Consider the following 18987-nt stretch of genomic DNA (forward strand, 5'->3'; position numbering starts at 1 on the left):
CTGACCCTGATCCTTTGAAGACGTCTTCTAACTAGGGCAGAGTGGCAGTTTTAGGCTATGCCTTTAAAAGTTAGCTGCAGATTTCGAGCAGAAAAGTGGAGAAATATAAACAATTCACAGTTGGGTGTAAAAAGGAAAACAAAAGATTATTCTAAATGAATTTCATTGGCCAGATGTGCAAGATGTACCCTAGCAATCTCACATTCCACTTCATTCCTTCCTTCCTTTCTTCTCTAGCTGCTGTGGCTGTTACTGCTGGGTAGGGTTTAACTGGTGTGACTGACATTGCAGATAAGGATACTAACATTGCTTTGAACTAACAGTTCTAACGTCTTCTTTCTTCTAATTATAGGGGGAAAGGGGGGTTAGGGGAGAGCAGAGCAGTTTCCCTGCTTCTTCTGGGATACAGAAGGGGTTCAGGAGGGTTTCCATTCTTTTTTCTGATTGTAAATACCTGTATAATATTGTAAATACTGTATATTTGTACATATTCATTGCAGTACATTGTAGAGTGTAGTTACTGCTTTGTAAATACAGCTTCCATTTGCTTCCCGACTGAGTGAGCCATGCTTTAGTTAATGTAGTGCGAAATTCCAAACTACCACAGGCAACAAGATATGTCTTTGCTCCTTAAGATGGGATTCAGAAGTTGTAACTTCTGTTCTTATCTGTATACATTTGGCATTACTTGAAGAGAAAGTGCCAATACTAACCCATGATCTAAGTGTATGCTTAGAAATATGACCTGTTTTAGCTTTAAAATGACCGTTCATTTTTTATATATGTCCTTCCTAAAAACAGACATTTCCATTTACAACATATGAGGGGAGCTACTGTACTGAACAGTAACACCATCTGTTCATGAAACTGACATAAGTTTATTTTGTTCCCTTTTTTAACCTAAGACACTAGTGCTAAAACACAATATATAACTTTCTGGGTGTAGTTTTGTTTTGTTTACACAAGGCAAACAATATTTTGCTTAAATTTTTTGGCACTTTGTGAGAAAATATAGATACAAAATCTTCATTTTTTTATGATGTTTTGTCTGAATATTTATGTCTGCAAGAAAGTCTTCATGACCACAAAGTGCTAATAGTGGAAACAGAAAGCAAGAAACAAATGGAGGATCCAAAACAACCACAGTTCAGATATACTGTCATGCTAGAAACATTACCTTACAGAACATGTCTCGGAGATCATCTTTTGGGCTAATCCACGATGCAACAGCATCACAAAAAAAAATAAAGTCCTATAAGATTAAACAATCACATAGGTTAGAAGCCTCAATTAATAGGTCTGAAAACAATGTTTGATGTTTGTTCTATGAACTATGCAGGGTATTTGATTCTAATTTACAACTGCTTTTGGTTTTGTGTCTTCATTTTCCAGTTAATTCAGAAAATAATGGTAAGTTATTGTATCCTTCAGTGTATGGAAATAGAAATAACTCAGTGTAGGAATAACTTTGTTTAATCAGTTTTTTGTTGATTAAATGAAACCACAGTTAAAAAAACCCACAAACCCAACAAATAAACATTTCTTCCTCTCCCACATCACACTTGCCTAATTATTTCAGTACACATAATGAGTTTGAGAACCAATCACCTTAACAATTGACAAACTCAAGACCACGCTCACAACTCACTCTCATGTATTTCCAATTGGGTAAAAAAAACACTGTTGCATTTCTTTAAGGAGAGACAAAAGTTGTTACTGGGGTACACAGAATGTTTATCATACAGGTTCAAAACTAAAGCCACCCCAAAATCCCTATGTTTAGTTCATCTTCTGTCATGCATTATCTCCTACTATACCAGATCAGTAATGCAGATGTTTTCAGATAGGAACTGAGGATAACAACTACATAGGAGGAGAAATGAGATAATAAAGAGGGTCCTTAATTACTCCCTTTAAGCTATGTGAAAGAACAAATGGACAGCAGAAGAGGGAAATGTTAAGTACGAAATAACGGATAAGTGAAATGAAATAATTCAAATCAAGATTGAGGATCAATTCTTGTGTTTCAGGAAGAAGGATTCCAAGGCAGAGGAGAGGGGAATTCACCTTCATTTTTATCTTAGAAAATATCAGACTGGTATTATGGAGCTGCAGAGACTAAAGAGCAGGTCATATTCTATTCTTGAGATGTACCATTTATTTTAGAGATAATTCTTGCCATATTGACTATTTAAGCACTATATTTAAAGGTGAAACAGAATCTTTCCTACTTGTTTTAAGAATAAAGTGGTAGTTACTGATTTTGCTGTTTCTTTTTTGAAAAGCATATGAAAAATAAGGTTTTAGTATGTCAATTTTTGCCTTGTATTTTCAGACATATCCTCAACATAAAAATTAGTGATAGAAGTATCAAAATGCAATTAATCAAAGTTAATATTCTTTGTAACTAAAAGAACATAAGCTATAATTAATGAAGCAGAAATCTTGAAGTATCACAGAAATACAGAATGTTAGGGGTTGGAAGGGACCTCGAAAGATCATCTAGTCCAACCTCCTTTCCAGAGCAGGATCACCTAGAGTAGGTCACACAGGAATGCATCCAGTCAGGCTTTGAATGTCTCCAGAGAAGGTGATTCCACAACCTCTCTGGGCAGCCTTTTCCAGTGTTCTGTCACCCTCATAGTGAAAAAGTTTTTCCTTATGTTTACATGGAACCTCCAGTGCTCTAGCTTGCACCCATTGCCCTTTATCCTATCACTGGACATCTCTGAGAAGAGCCTGGCTCCATCCTCCTGACACCTGCCCTTCACATGTATAATTTGAAATATAAACATTTTAGTCTCCTTGACATCTAAAAAAGCAGCTACATCATGTACCACAGGGAGTCAATATCAAGCTAAACTTTTTCACACTCCATCTTTCACTAAATTGCACATGAGTAAAGAAGAAAAAGTTAAGATCTATTTATGTATCTTACTTGGACTACTCCACTGGGGTTGACCGAGATCATGGTACATATCCCATGGAATGCTGAATCCTTTTCTTCATTGTCTCTTATATTTCGCAGAGAGGTGCACTTAGTAATTTAGAAAGCAAAACCTTAGGTAACTCTATTACTTTTTCATTCAATTAAGTCAGAACTAGATGACAGTATTTGATGGTATAAGTCACATTGATAAGATTATCTTAAACACTATTTTGATCACTTATAAAGATACTTGCTGCACACAGTTTTTACTAGTACATTCTCATTAGGCATCATTTCCAGAATCTTACTTTCTTGTTGTACTATATACAATTAGAAAGCATGACCTGTATTCCATTAAATACAAAAGAAACATGTATATGAAACATTTATAGAAACTATCATAAGAAGAAGGACATACAATACTATTGCAGTATGAATATCAGAGAAAAGTTATTTAACTTTTACAGCAGCAAGCAAGCTATTTTATACATAACAAGTTTAGAAACATATTCCTTACAGCCTCAGACTGAATTTTAAGTAATGCACAGTTTAAATTTTACAGTATTTGCATGCACTGTATTATCATTTTAGTGGATTTTAAAATGCTCTTTTGTAGTCAAGATTTAACACGCAAGCATGTGACAATCTTATCCCATGCATAAATTAGTCATTAGCTACAACATAAAGAATACATGACAGTACTACTAAGAACTCACAAACCTGATAGGACAAGATTAGTCACATGGTTGGCAATGATTAAGAATGATTTTGTAAACAACTGAAAATATATCTAAAAGTAAGACAGACAGAAAGACAGACAAACATAAAGACAGAGAAGAAAAATGAATTAAAAAAAAAAAAAGATTGATACACACCAGGGTCTTATAAACTGCTGTAGCATGGGGGCCACCTCTTGAGGACAAATGTAACCAAGACGACCAATTGTTATTGCTAAGGTAATGCAGTCACGGTTATACACCACCAAACGCCAACCAAGACATGAGCAAATGAGGGTGGAGGAGAAAATGTAAAGAAAAACAACAAATAACTAATAAACAGAAGCCAACAGAATCTGTGTATGATAATACACATAAGATCTCACCAGTGCTGTTTATTACCACCTCCTAAATATGAGGCAGCAACATATATGGTATACTCTCCACAGTAAAAGAAAAATAAAAGAAAATGAGAGAATACCAAAAAACACAATTTAAAATCCAAAGGCTTTCTGATGGAAGCAGTCATTCTACCCTCCTCAGAATCATCACTTACAGTAAATTTACCTACCATACACTTCATAGCTTTTAATAAAAAGTACCGTTATGTATACTCTTGACAGAAAGGAATTAACCATTTTCAGTTTTAGTATCAAGTATTCCTAAACATTCTTTTCCCAATATTTTGAATTCAAGATTAATAGGCCTACTATCTATTGGTAAAAATACACTTATAAATACTTTTACATTTAATATATTGTGGTCTAATAAACAGATTAATTGATTACTTCTTAAAGAACACCAAATATTTGTTTTCTTCATAATCTTGTAGAGAATTTGAAGTGGCTGCTAAATCACAGAAACAAACTGCTCAAAATTAATTCTTTAATTCCAATATTTCTCCTGTTCAGAAAAGGCTTCCTCATAAAATTTGTATAAGGATCTTAGTTCTGATAAAAAACCATGAGGACACATGAAAAACAAAACTGCTTCATTGGATGATTAGGTAGTGTGGTCCTTTGTTCTGAGGAACAGACTGAAAAAAATATATGTTTTAACGGCATTTGCTCAACTTGTTGAAGATTAATCTTTAGAAAAAAAGAGAAGGTGAGAAATAATGTATCATGATTACTGGAAGAAAAATATATGAATAATACTAAAATCCATCAGATTTATATGAAGCAGAGAAAGGAAGCCTATGTTCAAGGGACATACTAAGCAACATTAATTAACAGGCATTTATGAAAAGTTTCATGAAACATTCAATAAAGCAGATGATGCTTTCTCCAACAAAAATTTAGTGTAGGATTTATTGGTAGTTTCAAATGTACTCATTCCATGAAAGTTATGGCTCACTGGTAATATACTATTTTGCCCAGACATTACACAGTTTCAATATGCAGCTTTTCAAATTTTCAGCAGACCTAACTGCATTTGAAGTTCTAGTTTGAAATGAAAATATACTTTAAAGATTTATCTGTAAGATCTCTCAGCTGCAGTCTTTAAAAAGAATAGTAGTTTCTGTCAAAGCTTAACCTTTTGACATGTACTCATTTTCTAAGCAAATACTTTTATTTAAGGTGGTCTCATATGTTTCGATAGGAGAAGTGTTTACAATAGCTCATTACATAACCTAAAGCTTCAAAAAATTCTCTAGCAGTGATGCTTCTCAGTTACAGGTACTACACATCCATCAGTGCAGATTAAGTGGATTGGGGCAGAGGGAAAGAAAATGTATATTGCTATACTATTCCATGGTGTATTTCATAAATAGTTATTCGCTCCAAAATTATCTTTTCAAAAAGCAGTACCTATAATATGCCAGATAACTAAGCAATTTTTCCTTCAAGTTCACATTCCATACTAAACAAGGGGGTAGGGTTTAGAAAATACTGGAGGAAAAAGTATGCACTGAAAGAAATCATTCTCTAATTTATCTCATACTTAGTTTTAAAAAAAATAACTGTAGCACTGAATTTGCATAGTTTTCAATTACACAGAATCACAGAATGTTAGGGGCTGGAAGGGACCTCAAAAGCTCATCTAGTCCAACCCCCTTGCCAGAGCAGGATCACCTAGAGCAGATCACACAGGATCGCATCCAGACAGGTCTTAAAATATCTCCAGAGGGAGACTCCACAACCTCCCTGGGCAGCATGTTCCAGTGTTCCATCACCCTCACAGTGAAAAAATTCTTCCTCATGTTTCCATGGAACTTCCTATGCCTCAACTTCCACCCATTGCCCCTTGTCCTGTCACCAAGAAGAGCCTGGCTCCATCCTCTTGGATACGTATGTCAAATATAATGACTAAACTATTATTTTTCTTACATGACAGTTTTTAAACAGAAAAAAAGTCAAAAGATTCTCAATTAGTAAAATAGTAAATCAGAAACTGGTTTAATTATTAATAAAGTTTTACTGAAGTACAGAATACATAGAATACATAGAATAAACCAGGTTGGAAGAGACCTTCAAGATCACCGCGTCCAACCCATCAACCAATCAAACACCACCCAAACAACTAACCCACGGCACCAAGCACCCCATCAAGTCTCCTCCTGAAAACCTCCAGTGATGGCGACTCCACCACCTCCCCAGGCAGCCCATTCCAATGGGCAATCACTCTTTCTGTATAGAACTTTTTCCTAACATCTATCCTGAACCTCCCCTGGTGCAGCCTGAGACTGTGTCCTCTTGTTCTGGTACTGGCTGCCTGGGAGAAGAGACCAACATCCGTCTGTCTACAACCTCCCTTCAGGTAGTTGTAGAGAGCAATAAGGTCACCCCTGAGTCTCCTCTTCTCCAGACTAAGCAACCCCAGCTCCCTCAGCCTCTCCTCGTAGGGCTTGTGTTCCAAACCCCTCACCAACTTTGTTGCTCTTCTCTGGACTCGTTCCAGCAAGTCAACATCCTTCCTAAACTGAGGGGCCCAGAACTGGACACAGTACTCGAGGTGCGGCCTAACCAGTGCTGAGTACAGGGGCAGAATGACCTCCCTGCTCCTGCTGGCCACACTGTTCCTGATGCAGACCAGGATGCCATTGGCCCTCTTAGCTGCCTGGGCACACTGCAGGCTCATGTTCAGTCTACCATCAACCAGCACCCCCAGGTCCCTCTCAGCCTGACTGCTCTCTAGCCACTCTGACCCCAGCTTGTAACTCTGCATGGGGTTGTTGTGGCCAATGTGCAGAACCCGGCACTTGGATGTGTTAAATCTCATGCCGTTGGATTCTGCCCATCTGCCCAGCCTGTCGAGGTCCCTCTGCAGAAGGTGCTCTTCATACCAGAACATGCTCTCCATACATGCAAAAGAAACAAGACCTAGAAATTCTGATTCACTAAAGCATTTGAGGACTGCTCCTAATTTGGAAGGCAAAGCTGCTGACCAGAACATAAAAATGTGCATGCCGCTGCTAAAAACAATTTTTTGAAAAGAAGTCTAAGTGACCAGGTAATAGTAGCAATGCATAATTTCAGTGCATGATTTGTAAAGTCAGAGTTTGTTTTTTATACGCCAATTACATTTGTTTAAAACACTAGACATATATACAGTACATGTGTAAGGACATGCATATACTAAAATCAGTGTAAAGCCACTTAGTCTTTAAGTGTTACTGTATACATTTATCATATTGTATACATAAATAAAATTGGAAGAATACTTACACAGATGATAAATATAAAAGCGAGAACTTAATAGCTTTCATAATTATATACAATATTTCATTGACACTTGTAAGAGCTTCTGCAAAAGAGTTGCCTTTTTTTATAAAAGCCAGATACATAGCAATAAAATAAGTTCTATTCAATTTTTAAAATCATAAAAGAAAAATAAAAAATCTCTAATTCCCTTCACCATTAATGGTTCAGTTTTTGGGTACCTGTATTCTCCAACAATGTCTTTGGTGTGTTGGGTCAGTTAATTATTTCTACTAGATGGTGCAACACCATTGGAATATAAGGCCGCATCTCTATACCTGAAACAGCCGAAAAGAAACAATCAAAAGAAAACAATCATTAATATACATAATCTATTTAAATCTGGTACATTTAAATTACTGTTAAGGACAAGAATATAAAATTTAATTTAATTTTTAACATGAAAGTATTACTAAAAATGAAAACAAATAAAAGAAAAAAAAACACACAACGCCCCTCCACACAGCCACACTATTCTAAATGTGCAAGCATTCCAATTAAAAATAAATAATTAAAAATCGTACCCATCTGGATGGAGATTTCTCCAATTGCCCAGGTGGCATTGTTACATACAGAAATGAATTCAGGGTTTAGGTTGGTTCCCAAAATGGGCATGAAGTCAGCTAGAAAGAACAACATTTTAAAATCTCATCACACAATATAACTATCTTGTCCAATTACTGCAAGAACACAGGAAAAAATGTTTTCAATAAAATTGTGTAAGCACATTTAAATTCCTGTAAAGCATTATACCTGAATTAACAAGAGCTGCATTTCAGATATATATCAGATTAACTCATATTTTACAACCTAGAGCAGATCAATGCATATCTTTTCAAACTATGATTTAAAAAATATATTCTAATAGGTTTTACCTTTATGTAATGCTAGAAATCTTTTTTCTCCCATTCTTGGTGGTGGAGAAAGAAAAAGCATACCTGGATAGCTATGTATTCAGCTGTGTTAAAAAACCAACCAACCAAAGCAAACCAACCCCCCCCACCCCTGTCAACAGTAACACAACCCCTTCAAATTTCAATATATATAAATTATATGTAACAATAGATTCCAGTAGAACAAAAAATGTATCAAAGAATTGATCAAAGAAAGCAACTGTTTTAATTGAAGTCTAGATACATCTGTTTTGATGTATTCCAGCACAACAGGAAGCATTTTATACTATAAAAATCAAGCAGAAAAATGAACTTTTGCACTGTCTACAAAAAGAACAAAATGTCTCAAATGCACAGTTCAAAGGAGCAACGACTACAGACTCTTGCTGGTAAAGGAAAATGAAAATTTGAAACACCATGATAAGGCAAGCCATAGAAAAGGGAACTTAAAAATGGCTAAACCAGCCTCTTACCAGTTTGTAAAATGTTAATAGCTTAATATGTAAAAGAAACATACCGATGCAAGGCTTAACATGCTGAAAACACGCCTTTGTCAGATCACCTAACAATGCAAAAGAACTCTGCCGTACCTCAGGCATTTTATCCTAAAGAGAGGAAGGAAAAAACCTGACAATTCTAGAAGTGTTTCCAATTCTCTTAAGAAAGAAAATCCTTTGATTAAACACGTTATTCATCTCACCTGCATGCATTGGTACATTAGTGTCAGGATGTTGCTGCAAGCCACTAGCTGTTCAATGTTGCCTCCAAGTCCTTCAGCTAAACCACTGAGTAAATCAAGAGCCACAATCATGAAATCTTTATCTGGAGCCTCATATTGGTCTGGCTGAGCATTGTGCAACTGTGACAAATAAATATGCATTTTCAAAATGAATATTTGATTTTATCGGGGTATGCATAAAAGTAAAAACAAATCTGTGACCGTTTGAGGCTGTGCCTTTAAGAAAGGGACAGTGCTAGGACACTATGGCTGAATGTTTTTGTAAATATTGATACTTTAAACGAATTTCATTGGTAGATTGGTAGAATGTAGCTTTAAGTTTTGGTGCAGCTGGAACTTTCCTCAGTTCGGTTCCTCTTTGCTCTCCCTTTCCAGCCTGTCTGCTTCTGGGCATTTTGCCAGAAGGGCCGCAGATAACAGATAAGCATTAATCCTGCACTAATATTTTCTTGCTACTAAAATTCTTCTTTTCTTATAACTGCCTTTTCTCTCTCTCTAACCCTCTTTGGGAAAAGAAGGGAGGTAGGGGGGAGAGAGAGGGGGTACGGGGGGAACCCCCTCTGTCCAGGGGGTTTGTTCCTGTATCCTTCTTTGCTGTATATTTCTGTATATATTTTAAATACTGTATATTTGTGTGCATAAATTCCCTGCACCTCACATTGATTTGTAAATACAGCATTCCCTTTTGCTTCACCGGCTGAGTTAGCTGTGGTCTCTTTATTCCTACTTAGTGGGGGAGGGAAAGCTGGGCCTTCTCTCTCAACCCACCACAAAATGAAACAAAAAAATAGTTTCAGGACTGTAGCTTCATTTACTATTCAGTGGTTAATACTACAAATCTCTGTAAAACCCCACAACTTTACATAGTTAATACATCGGTTTAAGGAGATATTCTGAAAAAGTTGAAATGGCAATAGAAAAATACCATGGCTTGTGCAAGAGTCTTCTGCACCAGATTTACACAGCGCTGGTACACAGGTTCACAGTATGGAAGAAAGCCAGACTGCAAGGCAGTAGCAACTGATGACAGGCACTGGAATAAAATATATTTTTTTAATTATATAAAACATTTTTAAAGGAGCAAGAGATGCACATGAACTTTCCTAACCTACCCAAAGTGCCTTTTACTTGGGAGAAGCAAATTAAAAGTGTTTTAAGTATACCCACAAGTAACCAACTAAGTAAAAACAATCTAGAAAGGCAGTACCAATTAGCCAAGCCAAGCCAACTCTCAGCTAATTGTTTTTCCTGTATATGTCAGTTGACAAAATTTCTCAGAAGCAGCATCTTTTTAGAAATAGCCAAGAAAGTCCATATGAAGACAGTTACTATAATTCAGCTTGCACTTACAATAAATTTCAGTATCCTGACCTTGTCTGACACTCTGTTTGATAATAGATTTAATGGAGGGATGAAGGGAGAGCAGAAAGAGAAGACAAGAACAAGGAGATGGAACTTTTATCAAAAAAAAAAAAAAATCCCAAAGAAAACAGTCAAGAATGAAACAAAAACAATAATCTAAAATATTTCTGCTAAACCTAATGACATTTCCTCAGTCACAAGATTTTCTGACTACAGTCATAATATTTTCTCTGTATTGGGAAATACCTAACACTGTCAGCTTTTAAAGTCACAATTCTTAGTGATAACACCTTTAGTAAAAAGGGCAATTCCTAGAAGTTGATAAAACATATTCAAATTTTAACATTTACCTCTAATAAAGGGAAGAGATCTTTATCTTCATCCTTCAACATGTTCCACTTTTGGATTAATGGAGGCATTAGCATCTGAATATATTCCTATTTAGGATGAAAATATATGAAATACTGAAACACGTCATTGCATACTAGTTTATTTCAAAGCTAGAAAATTGATATATTAAGAATTGATATATACTACTTCTTCAGCAAAGGAAAATTGATACACTGTAATTCAATCATTGCTGCAATATATAAAATTAGTTTCACATTAGAATCTACAATTTATGTCTTAAGATTTTGTTTGCTGAGACACATAAGTAACTTTTCAGAATAAATCCTTTCTTCCACGTTTGGCTTCAGTTTATCAATTTTTTATAGCTGCCTGGGTTCACAGAAAAATTACAGAAAACATCTAGTTCAAAGAAACCTCAAAGAACATCCAGTCCAACCTTTGATCCATCACTGAAAGGTCAACAATAAACCATGTCCTTAAGCGCCAAGTCCACACGCTGCTTAAACACCTCCAGGGATGGTGACTCCACCACTGCCCAGGGCAGACCATTCCAGTGTTGGATAACCCTCTCTGTGAAGCAGTATTTCCTAGCATCCATCCTGAACCTCCTCTGGCACAGCTTGAAACTATTTCCTCTAGTCCTGTCTCTTGACACCAAGGAGAAGAAGCTGGCCCCCTCTTTGCTCCAACCTCCCTTTAGGTATTTGTAGAGAGCAATGAGAACTCCCCTCAACCTCCTGTTCTCCAGACTGAACGACCCCAGCTCCCTCAGACACTCCTCATAGGCTATGTGCTCCAGGCCCCTCAAGAGCCTTGTTGTTCTTCTCTGGACATGCTCCAGAACCTCAATATCCCTCCCGTAGTGAGGGGCCCACAACTGAACACAATACTCAAGGTGTGGCCTCATCAGTGCTGAGTACAGGGGGATGATCACACCCCTGTTCCTGCTTGCCACAGTGTTTCTAATACAAGCCAGGATGCCATTGACTTTCTTGGCCACCTGGGCATACTGCTGACTCATATTTAAGTCAACTGTCAACCAGAACCCCAAGGTCCCTCTCTTAGTTGCAGCTTTCTAACCACACATCCCCAAGTCTGTAGCTTACCATGGGGTGGTTGTGACCCAAGTGCAGGACTTTGGCACTTGACCTGGCACTTCATACAATTATCCTTGGCCCATCTGTCTAACCTGTCCAGGTCCCACTGCAAAGCCTCCCTACCCTCTAGCAGATTGACACAGCCACCCAGCTTGGTGTCATCTGCAAATTTGCTGAGGGTACACTCAGTCCCCTCATCCAGATCATTGATAAAGATATTAGAGGACAGTCAGTACTGAATGCAGGGGGACACCACTGGGTGCTAGCCAGACAACTCCATTCACCATCACTCTTTGGGCCCGGCCATCCAGCTGTTTCTTAATCCAATACAGAGTGCACTTATCCAAGCCTTGTGCCATGAGTTTCTGAAGAATGCTGTGGGAGACAGTGTCAAAGGCTTTACTAAAGCCCAAGTAGACAATGTCCATGGCACATTCTCATCCACTAGGCGGGTCACCTCATTGTAAAAGGAGATCAGATTAGTCAAGGCAGGATCTGCCTTTCATAAACCCATGCTGACTGAGCCTGATTGCCTGGTTGTCTTGTAAGTGCTGTGTGATGGCACTTGAGATGACCTGTTCCATAACCTTTTCTGGCACCAAGGTCAGACTGACAGGCCTGTAGTTCCCTGGATCATCCTTTTGGCCCATCTTGTAGTTGGGCGTCACATTTGCTAGCCTCCAGTCAACTGGGACCACCGCAGTTAGCCAGGACTGTTGACAAATAATGATGAGTGGCTTGGTGAGCACATCTGCCAGATCCTTAAGTACTCTTGGGTGGATCCCATCTGGTCCCATAGACTTGTGCACATCTAAGTGGTACAATAAGCCATTGATCATTTCCTCCTGGATTGTGGGGGCTGCATCCTGACCTCGGTCCCTGTCTTCCATTTCCAGGGGCTGAACCATTATGGAGCAACTGGTGTCATTGAAAAATATTAAGGCAAAGTAGCCAATCAGCAGCTCAGCCTTTTCCTTGTCTTCATTCACTAGGTTCCCCTTCATCCAGTAGTGGGTGGAGATTCTCCCTAGCTCTTCTTTTACTGTTAACTTACTTATAAAATCTCTTGCAAATCCATCGGATTGCCCCAGGGCCTACAGAAAATGTTTTTGCCAGCAATACAATCTGTCTGTGCAACTGGCACCTGCTTTTCTCAGGAATCACCCTGATGCTACTACCCTATGTCCTCCAAGTTCCTGAAACCTCTTCCTCAAGCTACTCACCCATGACAAAAGTAATTTTCTGTCCCTCCACAAGCGTGTACTTACCAATTCTGTATAAAGATGTTATATCTTCCCTGCCCCTGCTGTCACAGTCACAAGGACATTAAACAAGGTATCCCTGTAGTACTGTTGCTCCCAGAAAGTATTCAAAGAGCCAACAAATGCTGCCACCTAATGCTATGTCCCAAGATACAATATTCTAAGCGACTGAAGAAAGTCCCACCATCACCAGGAGCTCCCATTTTGCTTCCTCCTGCTGCTGTCAAATGTAAAGCTGGCCAGAGTCAAACTGGAAAAGATGTCCTTTGATGGTGTGGAGTCTTGGACGACAACTAAAATGCCATGGCAACACCTCAAATTGTTTTATTCTAGTGTGTCTATGCCATGTAAAGCACTATAGAGAAATAAAGCAAATTTCAACAGTCATCATAAGATGCACATGACATGTATGCATATCCTGTTAATGAACTTATGTACACAACAAAAACTCCCAATATATTTGCCTCTCTGCTATCTGTGCTTGGTCCAAAGGATTCTTTGTTTTTATATATAAAATGCATGTCTAACCCGCTCTCTGGTAAAGCAATTTGTAATGATGATTTGCTCAAATACATTTGAAAGACACACAGAGCAGCTTAGCTATACTGAAAGTGGTTACAAAGAAATTAAAAAAAAAAAATTAAAAATACCAAACAACCACACAAAAAAAACCCGGTCATTAAAAATTAGCATACACATTCCACCAATTTAAGTCCTATTTCTCAATTCTGAGAATGAAGGAGAGAGTCACTGTGTTGGGTTAGGAACTGGCTGGAGGGCCGAGACCAGAGAGTGGTGGTGAATGGTGCCACATCCAGCTGGCGGCCAGTCACTAGTAGTGTGCCCCAAGGATCAGTGCTGGGCCCCATGCTCTTTAACATCTTTATTGATGATCTGCATGAGGGCATTGAGTCCATCATCAGTAAATTTGCAGACAACACCAAGCGGGGGGCAGGAGTTGCTCTGCTGGAGGGTAGAGGGGCTTTGCAGAGGGACCTCGACAGGCTGGACAGATGGGCAGAATCCAACGGCATGCAATTTAACACATCCAAGTGCCGGGTTCTGCACATTGGCCACAGCAACCCCATGCAGAGCTACAGGCTGGGGTCAGAGTAGCTGGAGAGTGGCCAGGCAGAGAGGGACCTGTGGGTACTGGTCAATGGTAGGCTGAAAATGAGCCTGCAGTGTGCCCAGGTGGCCAGAAGGGCAAATGGCATCCTGGCCTGCATCAGGAACAGTGTGGCCAGCAGGAGCAGGGAGGTCATTCTGCCCCTGTACACTGCACTGGTTAGGCCGCACCTTGAGTACTGTGTCCAGTTCTGGGCCCCTCAGTTTAGGAAGGATGTTGACTTGCTGGAGCATGTCCAGAGAAGCGCAACAAAGTTGGTGAGGGGTTTGCAACACAAGCCCTATGAGGAGAGACTGAGGGAGCTGGGGTTGCTTAGCCTGGAGAGGAGGAGACTCAGGGGTGACCTTATTGCTCTCTACAACTACCTGAAGGGAGGTTGTAGACAGGCAGAGGTTGGTCTCTTCTCCCAGGCAACCAGCACCAGAAGAAGTGGACACAGTCTCAGGCTGTGCCAGTGGAGGTTAAGACTGGAGGTTAGGAAGAAATTCTACACAGAGAGAGTGATTGCCCATTGGAATGGGCTGCCCAAGGAGGTGGTGGAGTCACCATCACTGGAGGTGTTCAGGAGGAGACTTGACAGGGTGCTTGGTTGCATGGTTTAGTTGATTAGGTGGTGTTGGATGATAGGTTGGACATAATGATCTTTAAGATCTCTTCCAACCTGGTTTATTCTATTCTATTCTAATAACGGGAAGCAAATTTCACAAGCCATCACACACACACACTTTTTTATTCAAAATGGGGAATATTTGTGTAGTGGGAAAATTACATGCACTCTATGTATTTTACATATAAATAATTTTATTATTAAAGCCCATACAGAGAGGCCATCTATTTTTTTTTTTTTCAAATGACTCAGAGGACACAGAGGACACAGTCTCAGGCTGCGCCAGGGGAGGTTCAGGCTAGATGTTAGGAAAAAGTTCTATACAGAAAGAGTGATTGCCCGTTGGAATGGGCTGCCTGGGGAGGTGGTGGAGTCACCATCACTGGAGGTTTTCAGGAGGAGACTTGATGGGGTGCTTGGTGCCGTGGGTTAGTTGTTTGGGTGGTGTTTGATTGGTTGATGGGTTGGACGCGGTGATCTTGAAGGTCTCTTCCAACCTGGTTTATTCTATGTATTCTATTCTATGACATGCAAATCATACTTCAAAACCCATCAAAACAGTTTTTCACTATATGACAAATATTTCTACAGAACATAAGGTATACTCACTGGTTTATTTAGATGATGTCCTACAGAATCTGCTAGAGTTCCTATAGCATCATAAAGAATGAGCAGGTTTTTATGCTGGTATTTACTAAATGCGAAGACCAAAGTGTCAAGTATATACGCAAGATAAGGAACAAGCTCTGTACAAGCCTCCTCTTCTAGAGTAGCAAAGGCACTGAATGACAAAAGACCCACCCCAAACAGGTCAGTCATTACTTTGGAAAACCAAACCAAACCATCCTAAAACACCCCAAACTACTAATTTCTGTTTAAACATAGAAATGTGTTTAGTCCTCAAATTCATTGAAGGTATGTTTTGAGACAATCTATTTTGATTGAGCACAAAGATTCAGCTGTTATATTGTGATGAGTAAAATTTAAAAATATTTCTGTAAAACTTTTTATGCATACACATTACAGATCTAATTCTGCTTTATGAAGAAACTTCCTTGGCAGTCTTCTGTATACACACCTGTCCAACACAATGTGACATGCAAAAGTTTTATTTGCTGAGCTTCCTGCACAAAAGTAGCCATTCCATTAATGATGTGTTAATTTAAATACTTTTTTTAATCAGTGGACATGGCAGAGAAGAGAATTTTACCTCAAAGGAACTTCTTTCTAGAGAAAGGGAATATTCCTTGAAATAGCTGTAACCCAAATGATTTGGTAATCCTAAACTAAATATAAACAACATCATTAATGCAATGATAGAATAGTTTTCCTTCATCATCAGTATTGACCTTGTTCATAGGCATATAATATCTAGATTTCTGATCAATGAAATTTCAAATGTTGAAAATAAACAGGTGCCACAAAGATGTCTTACTGCAATAGTATGTTTAGTTTGGTGAATCACATATTCTGAAAACAAACTGGATAAGAGAAATACAAATTATCTGTTTTCATTTTATCACAACACAAAGTAATTTATCATTACTTCAGAAACTGAACTTACTCCAGTTTAAAAGAAAAAAAATACATTAAGACCTAGAAATGGAGTTATGCATTAAAATAGTTTTCCATGAAAACACAGTGTCATGGATAGTGCTATTTGTTTTAAGCTTTGTCTCACCTGCAGGCAGCTTCTTGTACTCTCTTGTTGCTATCCAGAATACGCTTTAGCAACTCAGTCATTAATGGCTTCAGGTATGCATCTGGAGGTTGACTAACTACCCAGTGTGCATAGCGACTGAGAGTCCAGCATGTAATGGAGCGCACAAGTGCCTTTTTGTTAGAGAGGCACTGAATAAGGTGAGGGATCAGCTCAGGAAGATATGGAATCATACCTTGCATACAGCCTAGAAGGAAAAAATATTACAGTATGAGAATTTGTTATTTCTCACAAGGAACATATTTTCATCCTCTATCATGTACTAATACATTTTAGCAATATACAAAGCAAATCTTCAGTGCTCCCCCAATCCCAAGAAATTCTGTTTTATTAAATGTAGTATAGCAAGAACATCCAAATAAAATTAGTTTATAATGCTTGGAAGTCTTATGCCAGTTTACTCAGAGTGACCAAGACAACAAGTACAGAAAAAATAGACCTTGATAACAAATCATTGTATCATTAAAATGTATTCCTTGAGAAATTTTTCTTGTTTGTCCTAATACTGTCCTAAATTTGCTCCAGACCTGTACATGGTACTCCGGACGATGCCTCACCAGAGCAAAATGGTAGAATCATCTCTCTGGATCTGCTAGCAATGCATCTTTTGATGCAGCCCAGGATGTGATTGGCCTTCTGGGCTGCAAGTGCATGCTATCTGCTCATGTCCAGCTTCTTGTCCATCAGCACCCCCAAGTCCTTTTCTACAGGGCTGCTTTCTAACACCTCATCCCCCAGCCTGTATTGATAGTGAGGCTTGCTCCCACCCAGGTGCAGAACCCTGCACTTGCTATCGTTTTATCTCATGAGGTTCACCTGGGCCCACCTCTCCATCTTGTCTAGGTCTGTCTGGAGGACAACCCATCCCTCTGGGGTATTGACAACACCACACAGCTTGGCGTCATCTGCAAACTTGCTGATGGTACACTTGATCTCACTGTCTATAGCATTGATAAAAATATTTAAAATATTAAAAAACTATAAAAAATATTAAAGAGCACAATTCCCAGTATGGACCCCCGAGGGACACCACTTGTCACTGAGGATTTGTTCCATGATCTTCCCAGGCATGGAGGTGAGGCTGACAGTAAGGACAGTAGCTCTCAGGGTCCTCCTTTCTATCCTTTTTAAAAATGGGTGTGATGTTTCCTTTCTTCCAGTCCCCAGGGACTTCACCTGACTGCTAGGACTTTTCAAATATCATGGAGAATGGCTTGGCAGATGCATCAGCTAGTTCCCTCAGGACTCTGTGATGTATTTCATCAGGTCCCATGGACTTGTACATCTTCAGGTTCCTCAGTTGATCACACACCTTGTCTTCACTTACAGTGGGAGGGACTTTGTCACCCTGGTCTCTAACTTGATTAACCTGATATGCGGTGTTGCCTTACCTTCACCAATTGCTCCGAGAACAAGGATACCAGATTCTTTAACTACCCATTCAGGATGGAAGAGCATTTCCTTCAAAAGCGGCAAGATGTGTGGCAGAAGTTCATCACGAAATACATTAGCCAGGACATCTAGAGCAGCAGCTGAACATTTCCCTGGGGGGAATTAACAGTGTTAATCTGTTTCTTATACAAGCAGTTGTAGTTAGACAGTATAATATGAATTTTAACTTTGAGCTGCCAGGTCATTAGAAGGAAAGATATTTCCATTTCAGTACAATACATAGGGATTTACTGTGCTCTAGTACAAAACTACATCTCTTAGAAAGATAATTTTGAAACATTTTTATAGTCCTTTTAGACACACAGTGGGAATATTAAAACACTCACTGACAAGAATTACACCATTATATTGCAGCAGTATATACACTACATAATTTCAGGATGGTGTAACACTACAGAAGAGGTAAGGTCTTTGACATGAATGCAACGTACAGGAGAAAATAAGGAGAAATAACCTAAAAATATTAGAAATTGATTAAAATGTTCAGACCCAATCCATGTCTCAAAGCAAAAATAAGGCAAAATCATCAATGTCTAGAGACTGTAAGAAATTCACTGACCTCTGCTCTGAGCTTTTATGTCTTACTCCTAATTCTATGTTTAATCTTGCATTTTTATCACATGAAAGTTCATAAAAACAACTTCAAACCATGACTCAGAAATCCTTACTCTGGTGCTGCCATGTCTAGAAAAATAATGCTAAAATGTATTTATAAAGACTACTCATATTATAAAATTTATACTGAACTTTTTTTGCTTATTATGATCTCAGTTCCTTAATGTCAGAAATTATACAACTGGAACAACAGTATATACAAAAAAGGGAATCAGGCAAAATGTACATAGTTGTGGCAGTTTTAGGCTATGCCTTTAAAAATTAGCTGCAGATTTCGAGCAGAAAAGTAGAAAAATATAAATAATTCACTATTGGGTGTGAAAAGGAAAACAAAAGATTATTCTAAACGAATTTCATTGGCCAGAATGTGTGGGATAGATGCAGACGTACCTTAACAATCTTACACATTTTACT

The sequence above is a fragment of the Dryobates pubescens genome, chromosome W (genome assembly GCF_014839835.1).
Source record: "Dryobates pubescens isolate bDryPub1 chromosome W, bDryPub1.pri, whole genome shotgun sequence".
Taxonomy (NCBI): domain Eukaryota; kingdom Metazoa; phylum Chordata; class Aves; order Piciformes; family Picidae; genus Dryobates; species Dryobates pubescens.